Below are 20,529 nucleotides of genomic sequence, written 5' to 3'. Positions count from 1 at the left end.
CGTAAGAATAAAACCTGTTGTGTTGAACCAGAATAGGCGACATCATATGAAATCATGGATTATCTGTATAGATATACATATATATATATTTATATACAGGTGTGTGTATGTATAGATACATACATTTATTTCAAGAAGCGAAGACATCCCAGTAGCTATGAGCACATCTAATCTTGATTTCTAAATACCATCTATAATAATAAAAGCATAATATGCTAATTAGACCGGACAGCCAAACGACCTTCTGGACGTCTTTCCGGATGAAGCAAAGGCTGCCAAGCCCTTTGCACAAATTTCGTGCATCGGGCCTCTAGTTTTCTGATTAAAGGAGCTAGTGCTCCTTGGGAATCTGCTGATTCCAGGGCTAGGGCTGAAAAAGTACAGTATCAGCTTGGAACATATATTGTTGTGCATTAAAATAAATAAGTACTAAAAGAAATAGCGCGCGCGCGCGAGAGAGAGAGAGAGAGAGAGAGAGAGAGAGAGAGAGAGAGAAAGAGAGAAAGAGAGAGAGAGAAAGGGAAAGAGAAAAGGAGAACACGTTGAAATGACACAGGAGCCAACACTAAGGGGCTCCCAGTGGTCATAATAATTGAGCAACAACATAGTGATAGTAATGGATTATAACCTATAGAATAACAATTAATCCAGTATATACTTATATAATGTAGTAAATAAGTAAATGGGAGAGAAGGAAAACCTCTAACAGTAGGATTCCAATGAATACATAAAGAAGGAATGATGGAAACAAAAAAACCCACCATTTGGCAAATAGCTGGCAATAACATTTTCAGGTAAGAATTAACAATGGATTAAGATTAGTAGGCGAAAGTAGGATGAGAAACAGGATATTTATAATAGATTTAAAGTATTTCTCCATAAGACACTTTAATTATAATGGGAAAAATAGTGGAGACACCACTGTAATCAAGTTATTAAAGTTAACACCACTAATAATGAATCAAATTGACTTCATGGGTCTCTTAATATAATGCACTGAGAACATATCACTTTTGGGACATTCTTGCCTCAAATGCATAATCTGAATTTAATAATGAGGAAGCAGCAGACAACCTCAATTTGAGGAACATTCTATACTGCATACTTCACAAAATAAATGGCCAGTCACAAACACAACCACGCATCCACTCTTGAGACACACAGGACACAACCACACGATCACAGACACAGTCATAACCTCACACCTACTAAGAAGACACAAAGTCACACAATCTCACCACCATGACACACAAAGTCACACTCATATAGTCACAGACTTCCTAAACCAAAACCCACAAATTCCCAGCAGACACAATTACATACCCACTTAGAGGATACACACAATTACTGGCACTCTACTCAATGTTAACCGTGAATCCAACACTTACTCTGGAGACACAATCACACTTACATAGGCAAAGACAAACCACACCCGCACACCACACCCCAAGGGACACAGCTGGAATACACACGTAGTGTCATCATCCAGTCACAGACACACGACAATTACACATGGTACCAGACACGGTCACAGTATCACGCAACCATACACCCACCTTGGAGACATGCAATCATAACCCAGATACCCGCACCCGTCACACTCACACCTCCAAAAACAAGACGTGCGGTCATACGTACACAACGGGGACACAGTCATAAGGACCAAACCACACTCCAACACAGTATCACACTTGGTTACAAAAACACAACCAGACACATACCCTTAAGACACGTGAACACAACCGGACACTCACAGTCACCCAACCACAGCTCACTCAGAATCTGGCATTCTCAGCCCGCTACCGCCAGCGCGCAAAGACCTGAAACTCTGGACACGCCCCATCCCGCCCCGGATTCCCAGACCCCTCACCTTCGGCCTCCCCTTGGTAGCGTCCGGGTCCCAGCGGAGCTAAAGACCTTGCCACCACGTCGAGAGACGTAATGTCGGGCCGCTGTGGTCTCTGGGAAACGTAGTCCAGATCCGGACCAGCCAAACATGATGGCGTCCTCGTATTTCAGAATTTGAGCTTGGCTCGTTTGACACGGCACTCGGGAGACTTCAAAGAGGGAGTTCCCGATCCAAACCTACCACCAGGATTGAGCTGATCTTCCTCCAAGGCAAGTCTACTTACCTCGAGAGCGCCATAATGATAGAAAGGGGCAGTCAAGTTCGCACAGGACAGAGGCAGAGTGTCGACCAGCAAAGCCTTAAGGGAAATGTAGTCCAAAGCCGGAAAAGCGGCATTGTTAATAGAAGGTAATCTGATACCACCCGGGGCCTGGCCGTGGTGACTGTTCGTGCTGCGTCGCGAAGACTTGTGGGAGTGCTCGGTAGGCTCCCCTCTCTCCCCCGCCCCCACCCCCCATGCGCAGGCGCAGCACACCGAGTGGACATTTTGGTCTTTGTCTTCTGGTCAGCCGGCCCCTGGGTCCACGTGGCGTGAAAGTAGGAGGTGGGATGTGGGGGTTTTGGGCCGGTCGGGTCCGGGAGGTTAAAGGGGAGATTCCGAGTGTATTGGGGTACGGCGCGGGGGAGAGGGAGTGGGTTTAAGAGCTTCTGGCCTGTCTGTGGGGTGGGGTTGGGGGGGATCTCCGAGGAGGATTCGAGCGTGTGTGACCCTCAGTTTGACCGGGTGTTTGAAGTTATTGAGTGAGAAACTGGTTGCAGGATTGTGTATGGATGAGTTTGAGAGGGAGCTATGGGAGACCAGCATTGAGTTAGTAACACTGGAGAAGCACTTCCCTTGTCGAAAGTGCTGCTGATAACGATGCCATCTTCGTGGAGCATCAGTTTTCCTTGACGATTTGAAGGGCGGGGAGGAGCCAAGTGGTAAATACTAAAATGGATTTTTATATAAAACCGCATTTCTTTTTAATTGGGGTAAAATGCAACTCACCGTGATTTTTTTAAGCAACCAAGAATGTTTCAAAGGAACTTTTTGTTTGAGAGCGCCTGCTTCAGACGGTCTGATTCCCCTGATTTTGGGGGTACTTAAATAGCGCTGCTATTAAATCGTGGACCAAGTATCAGCGTTGCAGTTTGAGAAGCAGCGCCGTACAGCGCAGAAAGCCCAGGATTAGGGAGTCAAGGGTTTGGGGTCCTAGGTTAGACAGTTACTTCCTTCTTTGAAGACATTTTAGTTGCAATCTTTATCTGTGAGTCTGGAGTAGATTCTAGGTGTCCTAACTCCTAAATGAATCTAGGTGTTCTTAGATCGTATAGAATTTGTGAAGTAATGAAAAAAGTTACTTTTGCTTGCAAAGATGCTTTTTGTAAGGAATCCACCCACAGTTATCCCTCACATTTTTAATAATAAGAGAATTAAAGTTATTGGGCACTAAATTAAAATAGACAACAACAATTAGAAGACATAACAGAAGGAAATCGCTATTTACAAGAGCAATCGAAGATTGAGGAGTAAACTTGAGAAATAGGCAAAACTATTAGAAAAGAATTTAAAAATACTAAGGGGTGTAACATTAGATGTGAACAAATTGATATACCATGTTTTTCAATAGGAATATCTAAGGAAGTGTGTGCAAATATCTACAGTCCCCGCCCCTTTGTAACTAGATAATTGGATTCTACACTTCATATGGAAAAATAGACAAGCTAGAATAGCCAATAAAATGGAAAAAGAAAAGGAGTTGCATGGGGATGTGTGAACCCACTTGGTAACATATTTGAAAATATAAATCCTTGGAAATTTAAATAGTATTAGTATTAGCATGGAGCTGGCCTGGGAAGGACAATTCAGCAATATCTATAATTGCAAATGTTTTCTTTGTTTTGTCTTTTTTTAGCCAGCTGTTTCATATCAAAATTAATCCTACAAGTGTATCTGCATTTGCATTGAATTATACAGGTAAGAGGTTGTTCATTTTATTTATGTTTGGCATAGGAAAAGATTAGAAACAATTCTTGCCCATCATTTGGAGACTGATTGAATAAAATTATGGTACATCTACAGAACAGAATAATATGCAGCTGTACAAAAAATGAAAAGGAAGCTTTTTGTATACTGACACTTGAAATAACTCAAAAAATAAATTAAGTGAAAAAAGCAAGATGCAGAATGTATGATATGCTTCATTTGGAGTAAGAAGCGGGAGAAATATATATATATATTGGTTTCCATTAAAAAACTCAAGATACACCAGACACTAATAAAAGTGGCTATCTCTGTTGGGGGTAGTGGTACAAGGATAGGTGGGGCAAAGGCAAATACCTTTTTATGTTTGTTTTCTAACTATGAGTTTAGTATATATTCAAAAGTTAAAGTGTTTGTTTGTTTGTTTGTTTGTTTGTTTTTAAAGGTGGAAACAAGCTTTGGAGTCAGACGGCCTCTGTTAACTCCTTCCTCTGCCACTTTGTACCTTGGTAATCTTAGGTACTTAAACCTTGTGCCTCAATTTCTCATCTAGTAATATAGAGAAAATAATAGTATTAGATTCACAGGTGGTTGTGTAGATCATGGAGTTCTGAATTCTATAGAATAGTTCCTGATATATAGTAAGTACTGGATAAATGTTAAATAGTATTGTTATGCCATGTGCAAAATAATACTTCCTCAGAAATAGTATAGTTATTTGTACTATTTCTGGTAGAAATTTCTGAAAGATTCAGATGTGTATACACTCCTTTCTTATTTCCACCTTTAAACATTTTGGGGTGAGGGGCATTTCTTTTTATAATTGGAATGAAGAAGTTAGCTTTCTGGGTTCAAGTTACATTTGTCTTAGAAACTTATCACCACCACCTTCAGGAACTTTGTTCTTTGATTTCTATGGTGGTTACTTTCTCATGGTCCTAATTCAGAACCTCTGATATTTTTAAAAAATTTCAATTGTGACATTTTAGGGACAGAATAAGTAGGTAATGATCTTCAAATTGCATAATATCAGGAGAGACATACTATATGACTGAGCAAACATTAAAGATTATATTTTTCCCTTTTTGTCACTGGCAGTCGGACATCCCCTGAGGGGTCCTGGATTGGAGAGGGTGCACGCTGAGGGGAGCGCCCCCCCCCCCCCCCCCCGCTTTCCCACGTGCACGAATTTCATGCGCCAGGCCTCTAGTATATATATATATATAAAAGCCTAAACAACCAGTTGACCAAAGGACCGGATGACTGGCAGGTAGCTATGACATGCACTGACCACCAGGGGGCAGATACTCAACGGCTCAACGCAGGAGCTGCCCCCTAGTGGCTCAGCTGACCAAATGGCGCCAGATGCCAGGCTCACAGCTGGCGAGCGCAGCTGTGGCGGTGTGAACCTCTCCTGCTTCCATGGCAGCACTACCGAGTGGCAGTGGCAGGCACAACAGGGTGGGGATGAGCAGGAGCGGCACCCTGGCCACCTGCTGCTTCGCACATTACTACATCCCTCAAGGGATGTCGGACTGCCAGATTGGGCTGAAACTGGCAGTCCAACATCCCCTGACAGGTCCCAGGTTTCGAGAGGACGCAGGCCAGGCTGAGGGACCCCACCGGTGCACAAATCCATGCACCAGGCCTCTAGTAATAAATAATTCTTGTCTGAAAGGGTACTTTTGTCAGGGGTTGGAAAGTGATAATTTTCTTTTTTTAATTAAATCTTTACTGTTGAAAGTATTACTATGTCCTCCCCCCCCCCCCCATTGATCCCTTATAACCTGCTCCCATGACCCACCTGAGACCTTCAACACCCTATTGTCTGTGTTCATGGGTAATGCATATATGCATACAAGGTCTTTGGTTGATCTCTTCCTACCTACCCACCCCACCTCCACTTTCCCTCTGAGATTCTATAGTGTGTGCCATGCTTCTATGACTCTGTATCCACTCTGTTCATCAGTTTGTTTTGTTCATTAGATTCCCCATATGAGTGAGAACATGTGATGCTTATCTTTCTCTGACTGACTTATTTTGCTTAGCATAATACTCTCCAGGACCCTTCTGTCTCAGAGGGTAAGAGATCCTTCTTTTTTACTGCTGCATAGTATTCCATGGTATAAACGTACCACAGCTTTTTTATCCACTCATTTACTGATGGGCACTTGGGCTGTTTCCAGTTCTTGGGTATTGTAAATTGTCCTGCTGTGAACATAGGATTACACACATTTTTTCAGATTAGTGTTTTGGGTTTCTTAAGATATATTCCTAGAAGTAGGACCACTGGGTTAAATGGGGTTTCTTAAGATATATTCCTAGAAGTAGGACCACTGGGTTAAATGGCAGTTCCATAGTTAATTTTCTGAGGAAACTCCATACTGTTTTCCATAGTGGCTGCACCAGTCTGCATTACCACCATCAGTGTACTAGGGTTCTCCTTTCTCCACATCCTTGCCAGTATTATCCTTCCTATATAATAAACAGGTAATGTGCAAATTAACCCTCACGCCCTCACAGATGGCTGCCTACGACCAAGCCAGCAAGGGAGTGTTAGGGACAACCAAATGACTGAACAAGCAGGCTGCATGGGGCGACCAGGCTGGTAGGGTGGTTACTGAGAGATGACCAAACGACTGAACAGCAGGCTGCGTGGGGCAACCAGGCCGGCGAAGGGGCCATGAGGGGTGACCAGGCCGGCAGGGGGGCAGTTGGGGGGGTGACCAGGCCGGCACGGGGGGTAGTTGGGAGGTGACCAGGCTGGCAGGGAGGGGGCAGTTGGGGGTGACCTGGCCAGCAACAGGGGGCAGTTAGGGGTGACCAGGCCTGCAGGGGGGGGCAGTTAAGGGCGACCAGGCTGGCACTCAGAGGCAGTGAGGGCCAATCAGGCAGGCAGGCAGGCAGGCAGGTGAGCAATTAGGAGCCAGTGGTCCAGGATTGTGAGAGGGATGTCTGACTGCCGGTTTAGGCCCAATCCTGGCCTAAACTGGCAGTTGGACATCCCCCGAGGGGTCCCGGATTGGAGAGGATGCAGGCTGGGCAGAGGGGACCCCTCCCCACCGCACCCCGTTCATGAATTTCATGCCCCGGGCCTCTAGTGTTGAATAAGAGTGGTGAATTCAGACCTGTCTTGTTCCTGTCTCAGGAAAAATGGTTTTATTTTTGCCCATTGAATATGATGTTGTCGGTAGGTTTGTTATATATGGCCTTAATTATGTTAAGATATGGACCTTCTATTCCCACTTTGCTCAGAGTTTTTATCAAAAATGGGTGTTGGATTTTGTCGAATGTTTTTTCTGGTTCTATTGACATGATCATGTGATTTTTGTCTTTCAATTTGTTTATGTGATGTATCACATTTATTGATTTGCAAATATTGTGCCAGCCTTGCACCTCTGAAATAAATCCCACTTGGTCATGGTATGATCTTTTTAAAATATTGCTGGACCCGATATGCTAATATTTTGTTGAGGATATTAGCATCTGTGTTCATCAGGGATATTGGCCTGTAATTTCCTTTCTTTGTGGTGTCTTTTTTTTTTTAATATATATTTTTTTATTGATTTCAGAGAGGAAGGAAGAAGGAGAGAGAGATAGAAACATCAATGATGAGAAAGCATAATTGATTGGCTGCCTCCTGCACACCCCCTACTTGGGATTGTGCCCACAACCCAGGCATGTGCCCTTGGCGGGAATCAAACCTGGGACCCTGCAGTCTGCAGGCTGACGCTCTATCCACTGAGCCAAGCCAGCTAGGGCTCTTTGTGGTGTCTTTATCTGGTTTTGGAATTAGGATAATGCTGGCTTCATAAAAAGAGGTTGGAAGTGTTCCTTCCTCTTGAATTTTTTGGAATAGTTTGAGGAGGATAGGTGTCAGTTGTGTTTTTGAAGGTCCGGTAAAACTCCCCTGTGAAGCCGTCTGGATCGGGGCTTTTTTCTGCTGGGAGTTTCTTCATTACTGCATCTATTTCTTTGGCCTATTTGGGTTTTCTGATTCCTCCTGTTTGAGTTTTGGAAGGTTGTATTTTTCTAGTAATTTGTCCATTTCATCCTCATTGTCCAGCTTATTGGCACATAGTTGTTCATACTATTTTCTTACAATCCTTTGTATTTCTGTGGTGTCATTACTACACTGATTTCGTTTCTTTTTACTTATTTGAGTCCTTTCTCTTTGTTTCTTCATGAATCTGGCTAATGGTTCATCAATCTAGTTTATCTTTTCAAAGAACCAGATTGGTTTCATTGATTTTTTGTTGTTGTTTTTTTTACCCTCTATGTCATTCATTTCAGATCTAATCTTTATTATTTTCTTCCTTCTACTTACTCTGGGCTTTTCTTGTTTTTTAAGTTGTATGGTTAAGTTTATTATTAATTTTTTTTGGTTTTTGAGGTAAGCCAGTATTGCTATCAACTTGCTTTTCAACACTGCTTTTGCTGTGTCCCAGAGATTTTGCATTGTTTTGTGTTCATTTTCATTTGTTTCCAGGATGTTTTTGATTTCTTTCTTGATCTCATTGGTAACCCATTCATTGTTTAATAGCCTCCATGTATTTGAATGTTTTTGAGTGTTTTTACTGTAGTTCAGATTTCCAATTTCATTCCATTGTAATCTGAGAAGATGCTTGATATGATTTCAGTCTTCTGGAACTTGTAGAGCATGTCAAACTTGCGGCCCGCGGGCCACATGCAGCCTACAAAGAATATTTTTGCGGCCCAGTCAATATAATGGTATGTAAGGAACATTTTAATAAAAATTTCAACTTAATTTTTATAGTATCTTGTTATACATAATCCTATCTAATAAAAGACAAAAAGGGTAATTGACCGTACCTTCGCTACGCTTCCCATAGGCTAATCAGGGTGATATGCAAATTAACTGCCAAGAAAGATGGTGGTTAATTTGCATATGTAGGCACCAAGCGACGGAGCGAAGCCAGCTGGCCCCGGGCAGGAGCCGCGAGCGAAGGCCGGCGTGGCAAGCTAAGAGCAAAGAGGGGGGGCCCCCGGTGCGCCGCGGCCTCTGCCACACCACTGGGATGCCCCCAGGGCCCGCGGCGCACGGCTAGCGGGGGGCTTAGCTAAGCCCCCGGCCCTCGCGCGCTGGCCCCTCCTGGTGTAGAGCGAAGGCCTGGGTTCCGGAGGAAAACTGGTGCCAGCAGCCAGGGGAAGGGGCCCCCAAGGGGCCCCAGACTGTGAGAGGGCACAGGCCTGGCTGAGGAGGGAGAGTAGTTGGGGGTGATCTGGCTAGTGAGGGGGGGCAGTTGGGGCAATCAGGCCGGGAAGTGGGGGCAGTTGGGGGTGAGAAGGGTGGTGGGGGGCAGTTGGGGGTGAGCAGGCAGGCAGGCAGGCAGGCAGAGTGGTTAGGGGTGATCAAGTAGGCAGGCAGGTGAGTGGTTAGGAGCCAGTGGTCCCAGATTGCGAGAGTGATGTCCGACAGTCGGATTAGGCCCGATCCCACAGTTCGGGCCTAAGCTGGCAGTCGGACATCCCCCGCGGGGGTCCCAGGTTGAAGACTGTGCCGGCTGGGCTGAGGGATACCCCTCACTCCCCCCCGCACCCCCTGCCCCTTACACGAATTTCGTGCACCCGGCCACTAGTTATTAATAATGAACTACAACATTCACTATTGACTGATTATTGTAATTGTGTTGCATTCATTTTCTTTACGTTCCGGTGCTCCATTTCTCTCCACTAATACTAGCAGTGAATATTTTAGCATCTGATTGCCATGTCATTCATTAGTCTTGGACTGACTTGTTTGGTGTGAGCAACAGGAAATATTTCGTTTCTGGAGAACAAGAAAAATAGGTTTAGTATTTGCGTTATGCTTACTAATTTGTGCAGTTATTCAGTATCTGGTATGTTAATGTTTAAGAAAAAGGTTAATTTTTATTAAAATGTTCTATCTAATAATAGACAAACATGGTAATTGACCGTACCTTTGCTATGTTTCGCATTGGCTAATCAGGGCGAATGCAAATTAACCGCCAACAAAGTTGGCGGTTAATTTGCATACATAGGCGCAATGCTGGGAGGCGAAAGGGGAAGGACGGAAGAAGCTGCCTGCCACTGATGGTGATCGGAAACTCAGGTGGCAGGCAAGAGCCAGGTGGCAGGGCAAAAGGCCGCCTTTGCCATGCCCCCCAGCCGTGATTGGAGAACCGGAGCCGCCTTTGCCCGCCCCCTGGTTGGTGATCGGAGAAGCCAGGTGCGGCAGGGAAGAGGCGGCTGCCGGCCCCCCCGACCCCCTGGCGCCTCCAGCTGGTGATGGATAATCGGAGAAGCCGGGCGGGGCAGGGAAGAGGTGGCCACCAGCAGCCGCCTCTTCCCTGCCCCCCCCCGGCTGGTGTTCGGAGAAGTACCTGTATTTTTTTTTTTTTTCAAAGTACCTGTATTTTTACTAATTTCTTGACATGGTAAAAGAATTTTACATTACAATCCAAGGGTGGTGGGGTGAGGAGAAGGAGCAGCAGGACAATCCAACAAACAAAAAGGGAAACAGAAATGCATGGTGGAAGGGATTTGAAGGGTGGGTAGGGGCATTGCCCAACTAAAATGCAGTTGGTTTGTTACTGAGTACTATTCATGGGAAGACAGCATCCTGACTCCTTCTCTATACAGCATATTGGGAGTAAAAATGATGCATCCAGGTGGAAATATGATTGGGGTTGGAAGACAGGGAAAGAAGTCAGAAATAGACACTGAGAGAGTCACTGGCAGTCTGGCTGCAAATACTGACTCTCCAGTAGTGATAGAATAAAAAAGTGGGGGATATCTCTGGAAGATTCAAGAGATAGGGGGCAACTCTTCTATGGTTTTGACTTGCCCAACAGATTTCCACATACACACGTGTACACGCCTATGTTTGCATGCACACACATATACACATAACTGACTGCCCTCCCTGGAAGCACAGAAGAAGAAGAAGACCCCAGAAGAAGCTGCCCACCTTTGGTCCACGCGCCAGTGCCTGCGGCTGGCTGCAACCCAGGAGACGGACAAGCTACCCGCCCGAGGTCCCAGGCTGCACCCACCTGGAGAAGCTGCCAGCCCTGTGGTCCAGGGCCTCAGCGCCGGTGGCTAGGGAAATAGGTTCCCTCTTCTCCTACAGCAGTCATTACTTCAATATTCCCCTTCTGAATTTCTCTCCTGTGCCGCAACCCAATTCCATTTTTCATCGGAAGGATACGGAACAGAGAGCAGTGTTAAAAGCTTACATTTTTAAGCCGGTAAGGTTGGTACTTAAACATATAAATGGAAAACTAGAGTCCTTAAAGTAACAAAGGCTACAAAGGACAAGGACAGCGCATGACCTATTATATCCTGCAGTACAATTGGGACTGAAAACTTTGCAATGATGACAATTAGTGAAGATATGAATCAACTAAAATAGTTGACAGGGACAATTCTTCCATCTTTGAAAATATCTACATCAAATCTGTTTAAATAGATTTTCATTTGCATAATATAACACATTCTGGCAAGACCATCACCCCCACCAATGTGGTCAGTGTTGTGCTGATAAATGTTTAATAACTGAGGGACCCCCCCCCCCCCGAGGGTACAAATTTTTGTGCACGGGGCTACTAATTATTTTATGTTAATGATTACTCATTTATTTCAACCCTTTGTATTCAGCATGTCTCTATCAAAATAAACCTAGTTTCTATGAAAATTGAAGGTTTTTTTTGGGGGGGGCCCACGTAAACTTAGCCTTGTTTATTTGGCCCGTGTTAGCCTTTGATTTGACATGCTTGTTGTAGAGACTTGCGTCCTAACATGTGGTCTGTCTTTGAGAATGACCCATGTGCACTTGAGAAGAATGTATATACTGCAGCTTTGGGGTGTTCTATAAATGTCAATTAAATACATCTGATCCAATGTGTAATTTAGATTCTCTGTTTCCCTTTTAATTTTTTGTCTGGAACATATATGCAGTGAAGTCAGTGGGGTGTTATGTTTCTTACTATGAATATATTACTGTCGATCTTTCTCTTAAATTCCACTAGAAGTTTTTTTTATATATTTAGGTGCTCTTATATTGGGTGCATATATGTTTACCAGGGTTATATCCTCTTGTATCAAACTCTTTTGTGTTATGTAGTGACCTTTGTTGTCTCTTGTGATTGCATTCATTTTGAAGTCTATTTTATCAGAGATGAGTATTGCTACCCTAGCTTTTTTTTTCCTTTTCTCGTTTCCATTTATTTTGAAAACTTTTTCCATTCCTTCACTCTCATCCTTTGTGAGTCTTAAGTTCTGAGGTGGGTCTTTTCTACACAGCATATAATTAGGTCATGTTTTTATCTTCATTCAGCTACCCTATCTTTTGATTGGAGCATTTCATCCATTTAGATATAGTTTATTATTGATAGGTACTAATTTATTGCCATTTACATTCTATACGCCTATGTTTCTCTATTTGTTCTCATTACAGAAGTCTCTCAAGATTTATTGTAGTGTTGGTTTGTTGGTCATAAACACCTTTACTTAATCTTTTCTTGTCTGGGAAGCTCTTTATTCCACCATCAATTTTAATGATAGTCTTGCTGGATATAGTAATCTTAGTTTTAGATCCTTGAATACTTAATGCCCTTCCCTTCTGGCCTGTAGAATTTCTGGTGAGAAATCAGCTGACAGCCTTATGGGAGCTCCTTTGTAGGTAACAAATTGCCTTCTCTTTTGCTGCCTTTAAGGTTCTGTCTTTGTCTTTAATTTTGGCATTTTAATTATGAAGTGTCTGGACGTGGGTCTGTTTGGGCTCTTCTTACTTGGAACTCTCTGTGCTTCCATAACTGGTGTGAATTTTTCCTTCACCAGGTTAGGGAAATTTTCTGCCTTTTCTGCATCAATTAATATGATTATGTGATTTTTGTTTCTCAATTTGTTTATGTGATGTATCACGTTTATTGATTTGCGGATATTGTACCAGCCTTGCATCCCTGGAATAAATCCCACTTGGTCATGGTGTATGATCTTTCTAATGTAATGCTGGATCCGGTTTGCCAGAATTTTGTTGAGGATTTTGGCATCTACGTTTATCAGGGATATTAGCCTGTAATTCTCTTTCTTTCTGGTGTCTTTATCTGGTTTTGGGATTAGGGTAATGTTGACTTTATAGAAAGAGCTTGGAAGTGTGCCTTCCTCTTGAATTTTTTGAAATAGTCTGAAGAGGATTGGTTTTAGTTCTTCTTTGAATATTCGGTAAAACTCCCCTGTGAAGCCATCTGGTCCAGGGCTTTTGTTTGCTGGAAGCTTTTTGATTACTGTTTCAATTTCATCAGTAGTTATCAGCTTATTCAGGTTTTTGAATTCTTCCTGATTGAGTTTTGGAAGCTTGTATTTTTCTAGGAATGTGTCCATTTCGTCGAGGTTGTCCAGTTTGTTGGAGTAGAGGTGTTCATAGTATTTTTTTACAATCTTTTGTATATCTGTGGGGTCAGTTGTTACTTCACCTCTTTCATTTCTGATTCTGTTTATTTTGGGTCCTCTCTCTTTGTTTCTTGGTGGGCCTGGCTAGAGGTTCATCAATCTTGTTTATCCTTTCAAAGAACCAGCTCTTGGTTTCGTTGATCTTTTGTATTTTTTTTTTTTGTCTCTATGTCGTTTATTTCTGCTCTGATCTTTATTATTTCCTTTCTTCTGCTCACTCTGGGCTGTTCTTGTTGCTCTCTTTCTAATTAAGTTGCAAGGTTAGATAATTTATTACCATTTTTTTCTTGTTTTTTTGGGTAGGCCTGTAGAGCTGTGAACTTCCCTCTCAGGACTGCTTTCATTGTGTCCCATAGATTTTGGATTGTTGTGTTTTCATTGTCATTTGTTTCCAGGATGCTTTTTATTTCTTCTTTGATCGCTTTGGTAACCCAATCATTGTTTAATAGCATGCTATTTAGCCTCCAAGTGTTTGATTTTTTTTTATTGTAGTTGGTTTCTAGTTTTATGCCAATTGTGATCTGAGAAGATGCTTGTTATGATTTCTGTCTTCTTGAATTTGAAGAGACTATGCCTGTGTCCTAATATGTGATCTATCTTTGAAAATGTCCCATGTGCACTTGAGAAGAATGTATATTCTGTAGCTTTGGGGTGAAATGTTCTGAAGATGTCCATTAAGTCCATCTGATCTAATGAGTCATTTAGGATTGTTGTTTCTTTGCTGATTTTTTGTTTAGAGGATTTATCCAATGGTGTCAGTGGGGTGTTAAAGTTCCCTGCTATGATTGTAGTGCTATCGATCTCTCCCTTGATATCTTCCAGATGTTGTTGTATTTATTTGAATGCTCCTGCATTGGGAGCATATATGTTTACCAGAGTTATATCCTCTTGTGGAATTGCTCCCTTTACTATTATATAGTGGCCTTCCTTATCTCTTGTTATGGCCTTCACTTTGAGGTCTATTTTGTCAGATGTAAGTATTGCAATCCCAGCTTTTTTCTCACTGTCTTTTGCCTGAAAAATTACTTTCCATTCCTTCACTATCAGTGTGTGTAAATTTTTTGTTCTGAGGTGGGTCTCTTGCAGATAGCAAATATGTGGTCCATGTTTTCTTACTCATTCAGCTACCCTGTGTCTTTTGATTGGAGCATTTACTCCATTTACATTTAATGTTATTACTGATAAATTCTTGTTTGTCATCATTTTTATTCTTAAATTTTGTTTTTCTTCTTGCTTTTCTGTGTCTTCTTTTTACAGCAGTCCCTTTAGCATTTCTTGCATTGCTGGCTTGGTGATAATAAACTCTCTTTGCCCTTTTTTGTGAAGCTCCTGATTCCACCTTCAATTTTGAATGATTGCTTTGCTGGGTATAGTATTTTTGGATTCAGTCCCTTGCTTTGCATCATTTTGTATATTTCATTCCATTCCCTTCTGGCCTGGTGTGTTTCTGTTAAGAAATCAATTGATATTCTAATGGGAGATCCCTTGTAGGTAACTTTCTGTCTCTCCCTGGCAGCCTTTAAGATTCTTACTTTGTCGTTGATGTTTGCCAATTTAATTATGATGTGTCTAGGTGTTGGTCTTTTTGGGTTCATCTTGTTTGGGACACTGTGCTTCCTGGACTTGTGTGGTTTTTTCTTGCCAATATCAGGGAAGTTATCTGTCATTATTTCTTCAAACAGGTTTTCTATTCCTTGCTCCGCTTCCTCTCCTTTTGGTACCTCTATTATGCGGATGTTGTTTTGTTTTGTGTTGTCCCAAAGCTCCCTTCGGCTCTTCTCTTGCTTTTTAAGTTTTCTTTCTGGTTGCTCTTGTGTTTGTGTATTTTTTCCTACCTTGTTTTTTAATTCGCTGGTGCAGTCTTCGGCCTCTTCTAGTCTACTGTTTAAGCCTTCCATTATGTTCTTTAGTGCAGGTATGTCATTCTTCATTTCCTCTTGGTTCCTTTTCATGTTGGTGACATTCTCATTCAGCTCCTTATAATTCTCATTGAGTTGTTTGTGTCTGCCATCCAGGCATTTGAGCATCCTCATAACCATTACTCTGGCTTCTTTCTCTGACATGTTACTTTCCTCCATTTCATTTAATTCCCTTTCCTGTGATTTCTCTTTTTCTTTCATTTGGGGATTGTTTTTGTTTGTTTTTTTTCTCCCAATGTTTTGCTGGAATGTTTAAATTGTTTCTGTGTCCTAGCTCCAACTGCTTTGCTATCCAGGTTCTTTTGGGGGTGGTGCTACTTGTGTGATCTCTCAGGTCTCCTGGGCTTGGTGATCTAGCGGAGCTCCCTACTTGAACTATTTGGGTTCTCTTGATGCAGTTGGATCTTGAATGTTAGTTTCTTTTCTTTTTTTTTTTTTAAATATATTTTATTGATTTTTTACAGAAAGGAAAGGAGAGAGATAGAGAGTCAGAAACATCGATGAGAGAGAAACATCGATCAGCCGCCTCCTGCACATCCCCCACTGGGGATGTGCCCACAACCCAGGTACATGCCCTTGACTGGAATCGAACCTGGGACCTTTCAGTCCACAGGCCGATGCTCTATCCACTGAGCCAAACCGGTTTTGGCATTAGTTTCTTATTCATGGATGAAATCTTGTCATGGGCTTTGTTGTGCAAGCTGTTTTGGATGTGATTGTGGTTCTGGCTCTTGTGGAAAAGGTTGTCTGAGGTCTCAATAGTATGGGCTCACTGTGGGTTCCTAGAGTCCACTTCCTGGGAGGAAGGAGTCTTGGGGCCTGAGGCTCAGGTACTGCGACTTTGGCCGGTGTGGTATAACTCTTGCTGGATTAGTGTCACTCTGCAACTCACTACGAGGGGCTTGGAGCCTGTTACAGGTCGGGGGGCAGGTGTCTTGTAGTCTTTGGTTGAGGCAGTGGGACTCTGGCCAAAGTGATTTCCCTCTCTGAATCACGAGAGGGTTCAGGATCCAGCACCTGGGGATGTGGGAATCTCGAGGTCTGTGGCTGAAACAATGTGACCTTGTCCAGGGAGACAAGTCCTCAGTAACTCATCAAGGTGTCCACAGGTAGGTAGCCAGGAGGGGGATGTCATGGATCCTACTGAGGGAGCTGTGTGGCCTTGGTTGGAGAGGCACACGCCCAGTGGTAGCACACAGAGGGTTCCAGGAGCTGTCTGTAAGGGGTGTGTGCTCGTGGGCCCACATGCTGGATTAGAGTGATTGTGGGTTGCCACCGGTCCCGTGGAGGGAGAAGTCCCAGTTTCTGCTTTGGGGGATGTGCACCCTTGGTTGGATACGCATGCCCAATGGCTGCTTACAGAGGTGCCCAGGAGCTGTCTGCTGGAGGAGTGGGTTCAGGGGACCCTTGTGCTGGAGCGGTGCTGCTGTGGGTACTGGATGCCAGCAGCCGGGGTTGTGCCTTGAGGCAGCTTAGAGAAACACCCACGGGCCACCTGCCGGGTCAGTGGGTTCAGGGGGCTTGCACACTGGATCGGTGCAACTGCAGTGACCGGAGGTTGGCAGCTGAGTAGGGGGAAGTCCCAGTTTCTGCTGCCAAGGCCTTGAGCCCTTGATTGGATACGAGTCTGCCTAGTGGCAGCTCACAGAGGGACCCGGGAGTCGCCTGCTGAGATGTTGGCCTCAGGGGGCCTGCGTGCTGAAACTACGTGACCACGGTGTCTGTGGATAGGTAGCTAGCTGGGAAGGGGGAGGTTCAAATTGTTACTGCTGGGGCTATATACCCTTGTTTGGATATGAGTGCCCCCAGCCAGGGTTGAAGGAGGCATCCACGAGCCACCTATAGGGACAGCGGGCTCAGTAGGCCTGTGTGCTGGAAAGGCACAACTGAGGTGTCCAGAGTTCAGCAGCTGGCGAGGGGGATGTCCCAATTTTTGCTGCCTGCACCCTTGGTTGAAATCGCGTGTGCCCCGCGGGGGCTCACAGAGGCACCCAGGAGCCGTCTGTCTGTGTGGTGGGGCTCAGGAGGCCTACGCTCTGGAAAGGCGTGACTGTGGTGTCCAGAGGTCTGCAACTGTGGAGTGGGGAGATTCAGTTTTTGCTGCCGGGGTCTTGTGCCCTTGGTTGTATTCCCATGTGCTCAGTGGCAGCTTACAAAGGTACCCTGGAGCCATTTGCCAGGGCGGTCTACTCAGAGGGGCCCTGGCACTGAAGCCGTGTGACTGAGGTGTCTATGGGCAGGCAGCCGGAAGTGGGGGAAGTCCAAAATTCTATTTCCCTGGGCCTTGAGCCCTTGGTTGAATTTGTGCATGCCCAGTGGGGGCTTACAGAGGCACCGCGATCCGTTTTCGAGGGTGGCGCACTCATGCACTCAGAGGGGCCCTGGCAATGAAGCCATGCGACTGGGGTGTCTGTGGACAGGTATCCAGGAAGGGGGAATTCAGAATTTTTACTGCCAGGGCAATGCGTCGTTGTTTGTATAAGAGCATGCCCAGTGGGGGCTCACAGCGGCAACCAAAGCTGCCTGTGGAGTGGTGGGCTCCAGAGGCCTGATCGCTGGAAAAGTGTGACTGTGGCTTCTGGAGGTCTGCAGCTGGAGAGGGGGGAAGTTGCACTTACTGCTGCGGGAGCTGTGCAAGTGTCCAAGGCCTGGCTCATTGATGGAGTTGCAGTCAGATGGGACATGGATGCCTGGAAGCAGTCCACCGTTAGTCTGGAGCTGGTGCCGTACGCTGGGGTGTTCTCTACAGCAGAGCTCGTCCTCCAGTAGGCTAGACTGGCTTCTTCTCCAGATGATCTCAGTGCTGCATTCCTAGAAACTATTAGGTGTGGTTTTATATATTATCTCCTTTTTATTTAGTTCTTCTGGCGAATTCTTTTGTTCTTTCTTTTGGGGCTTTTTTTTTTATTGTCTCCTCATTTTAGCTGTCTGTTTTGATTTGTGTCTGTGGATTAGGTAAATCTGCTACGACTCCCAATCTCGAGTGCAGGACAGTGTCAGATGCTGTTTGTGACTAGCCCTGAGTACCCTGTTGGGAGCAATCCCTAGCTTGTGGCTCCTTCTGCAGAGGCTGGATGCCTTTGGAAAGGATCAAGATGTGCACCATGTCTGCTCTTCCTAGCCCCAGGCCTGGGATTAGATTAGTCAAGGACTCAAAGCCTCCATAGACCTGCCTCTGCCTGTAGTGCCATTGACAGTGAGACTTGACTAACCTTGGGTGTCGACCACAAGGTGGGGCAAGGGATGTTTTAACTGGGTGAGGCAACTACCTTCCCCCCAAGCAAATCACCGAGATAGCAAAGGCCTGCAGGTGAAAGATGTCCTTCACAGCATGAGAGAATGACAGCACAGGAAACGGGTGTCTGCCCTCTGAGCTCCAACCCCAGAGCCCCCATCCTGGCTTTTGCTCACACACTCCAGTCCATTCTGCCCTCTCTATGCCAGAGCCTAAGATGAGTGGCTGCACACAAAATTTTGTGTGTTAGCCCCTTTAGAGGGTGCCTCCATTTGTAGCCTCTCCCTGGCAGACAGCAACCCTGCTGCTTTTCACAGATGTTATGTGGGCGCCTTTCTCAGTTCTGGTGCTCTGGTCTGGGGAACCCAGATTCGGGGTTAAACCCCAGAGTTCTCAATGGGAACCCCCCATAGCTGAGATATCCCTCTGGAACTTCAGTTGCTGTCTGTGGGAGCCAGGTTAGCCCTTTCATGCCTCCACCTTTCCTACCAGTCTCTTTTCAGTATCCACTTTTTGTCCTTGGTTTTCAGATTCTCTCCAGCAGGGTTCCATCCTTGATATTTCAGGGTGGTTTTTCTGTATGTTAGTTGTATTTTCAGTTCGGTCCTGGGAGAATGTCAGTGTAACTTTTACTTACTCAGCCACCATTTTGGAATCTTAAGCAATGTGATAATTTTCTATTTTTTCATTCCTTTTACAGTTATTTTATTGCTACCTTAAATTGTTCCTAAAATTTCCTGCCGTTTACTTCTTTAAGCGTCATCTTATTTTTTATTTTTAAAAGTCACTTGAGGACATTTTTTAAATTGATTTGGAGAGAGAGGGAGAGGGAGAGGGAGAGGGAGAGGGAGAGGGAGAGGGAGAGGGAGAGAGAGAGAGAGAGAGAGAGAGAGAGAGAGAGAGAGAGAGAGAGAAAGATGTTGATATGGGAAACATCGCTGGTTGCCTCCTGTATGTGCCTCAACCAGGGATTGAACCCATGACCTAGGTATGTGCCTTTACTAGAAATTGAACCTGCAACCTTTTTGGTGTACTGGATTATCCTCTTAATAACCGTAGCTAGGCCCTAACCGGTTTGGCTCAATGGATAGAGCGTCAGCCTGCGGACTCAAGGGTCCCAGGTTCGATTCCAGTCAAGGGCATGTACCTTGGTTGCAGGCACATCCCCTGTAGGGAGTGTGCAGGAGGCAGCTGATCGATGTTTCTCATTGATGTTTCTAACTCTCTATCCCTCTCCCTTTCTCTCTGTAAAAAATCAATAAAATATATTTACAAACAATAACCGTAGCTAGTTTTCTTTGCAACACTCATCAAAGTTTTAATTCAGGGACATTCTTTTAAGCTGACTCCTGTTTCATTTTGACATGCCACCATTTAATTTTGAAAGCTTTCTTACCTAGGGCCTATCTTATACTTTCCCTTCCAGACATGGAAATGGCCATGTCTTCAAAGAGCTCCAGTTCCTTTTATTGGAGAACTAGAGTCCTGGTGTATAAAATTCATGCACGGTTGTGGGGCGGGGGGTCCCCTCAGCCCGGCCTGCACCCTATCCAATCCAGGACCCCTCGGGGGATGTCCAACTGCCTCTCGCAATCGGGACCTCTGGCTCTTAACTTCTCACCTGCCTGATCACCCCTAACCCCTCTGCCTGATCACCCCTAACCACCTCTGCCTGCCTGATTGCCCAGGACTGCGGGGCATGCAGCTTGTCCCTTCTCCCGGGCTGCAGGCGCAGCCACTGGTGCCCAGGACCTCAGGGCAGGTGGCTTGTTCCTGTCCCAGGCCGCAGCCTGGCTGGTCCCCATTCCTCTCTCCCCAGTGTTGATTTTCTGAGCCTTTACAACATGACAGCATGAGGGTGTGACAACCATTTGCATATTTAGCTCTTTATTATATAGGATAGTGTTAGAGATCAAGATCTGAGTACTGCATGTTTTTATTGCTGCAGAGGTGACATTGTTTTAAGGCCATTTCAGTAACAGAGCTAGGAAATGTATTTTTAAAAACCATGAGTTCATATTATTATTTCTAATTAAATATAAATAGTACAGCTCTTTGCTTACTAATT

The 20,529-nt window shown here is 44.6% G+C and overlaps 2 protein-coding genes across 5 annotated transcripts in view; one reads left to right on the top strand and one right to left on the bottom strand.

Moving 5' to 3' along the window:
• ZNF565 (zinc finger protein 565) overlaps positions 1 to 2,313 on the bottom strand; it is a 69,724-nt gene extending 67,411 nt beyond the window's left edge. Inside the window, exon 1 of one of the 2 annotated variants that reach the window (XM_036345452.1) lies at positions 2,133 to 2,313. The gene's annotated coding sequence lies outside the window, so the exon portion shown is untranslated. The other variant, XM_036345451.1, reaches the window with a different exon arrangement.
• Positions 2,314 to 2,349: 36 nt separating this feature from the next.
• The window catches only part of ZNF146 (zinc finger protein 146), a 29,791-nt gene continuing 11,611 nt past the window's right edge, over positions 2,350 to 20,529 (top strand). For 2 of the 3 annotated variants that reach the window (XM_036345454.1, XM_036345453.1), the window contains exons 1-3: positions 2,350 to 2,453; positions 3,805 to 3,866; positions 4,318 to 4,391. The gene's annotated coding sequence lies outside the window, so the exon portion shown is untranslated. The remainder of the gene's footprint in view (positions 2,454 to 3,804; positions 3,867 to 4,317; positions 4,392 to 20,529) is intronic. The other variant, XM_036345455.1, reaches the window with a different exon arrangement.

Source organism: Myotis myotis, unplaced genomic scaffold (assembly GCF_014108235.1).
Source record: "Myotis myotis isolate mMyoMyo1 unplaced genomic scaffold, mMyoMyo1.p scaffold_m19_p_19, whole genome shotgun sequence".
In the NCBI taxonomy this organism is placed as follows: Eukaryota; Metazoa; Chordata; class Mammalia; order Chiroptera; family Vespertilionidae; genus Myotis; species Myotis myotis.
Note: the sequence above shows the minus strand (reverse complement) of the source record. Positions and strands in the feature narration are given on the sequence as shown.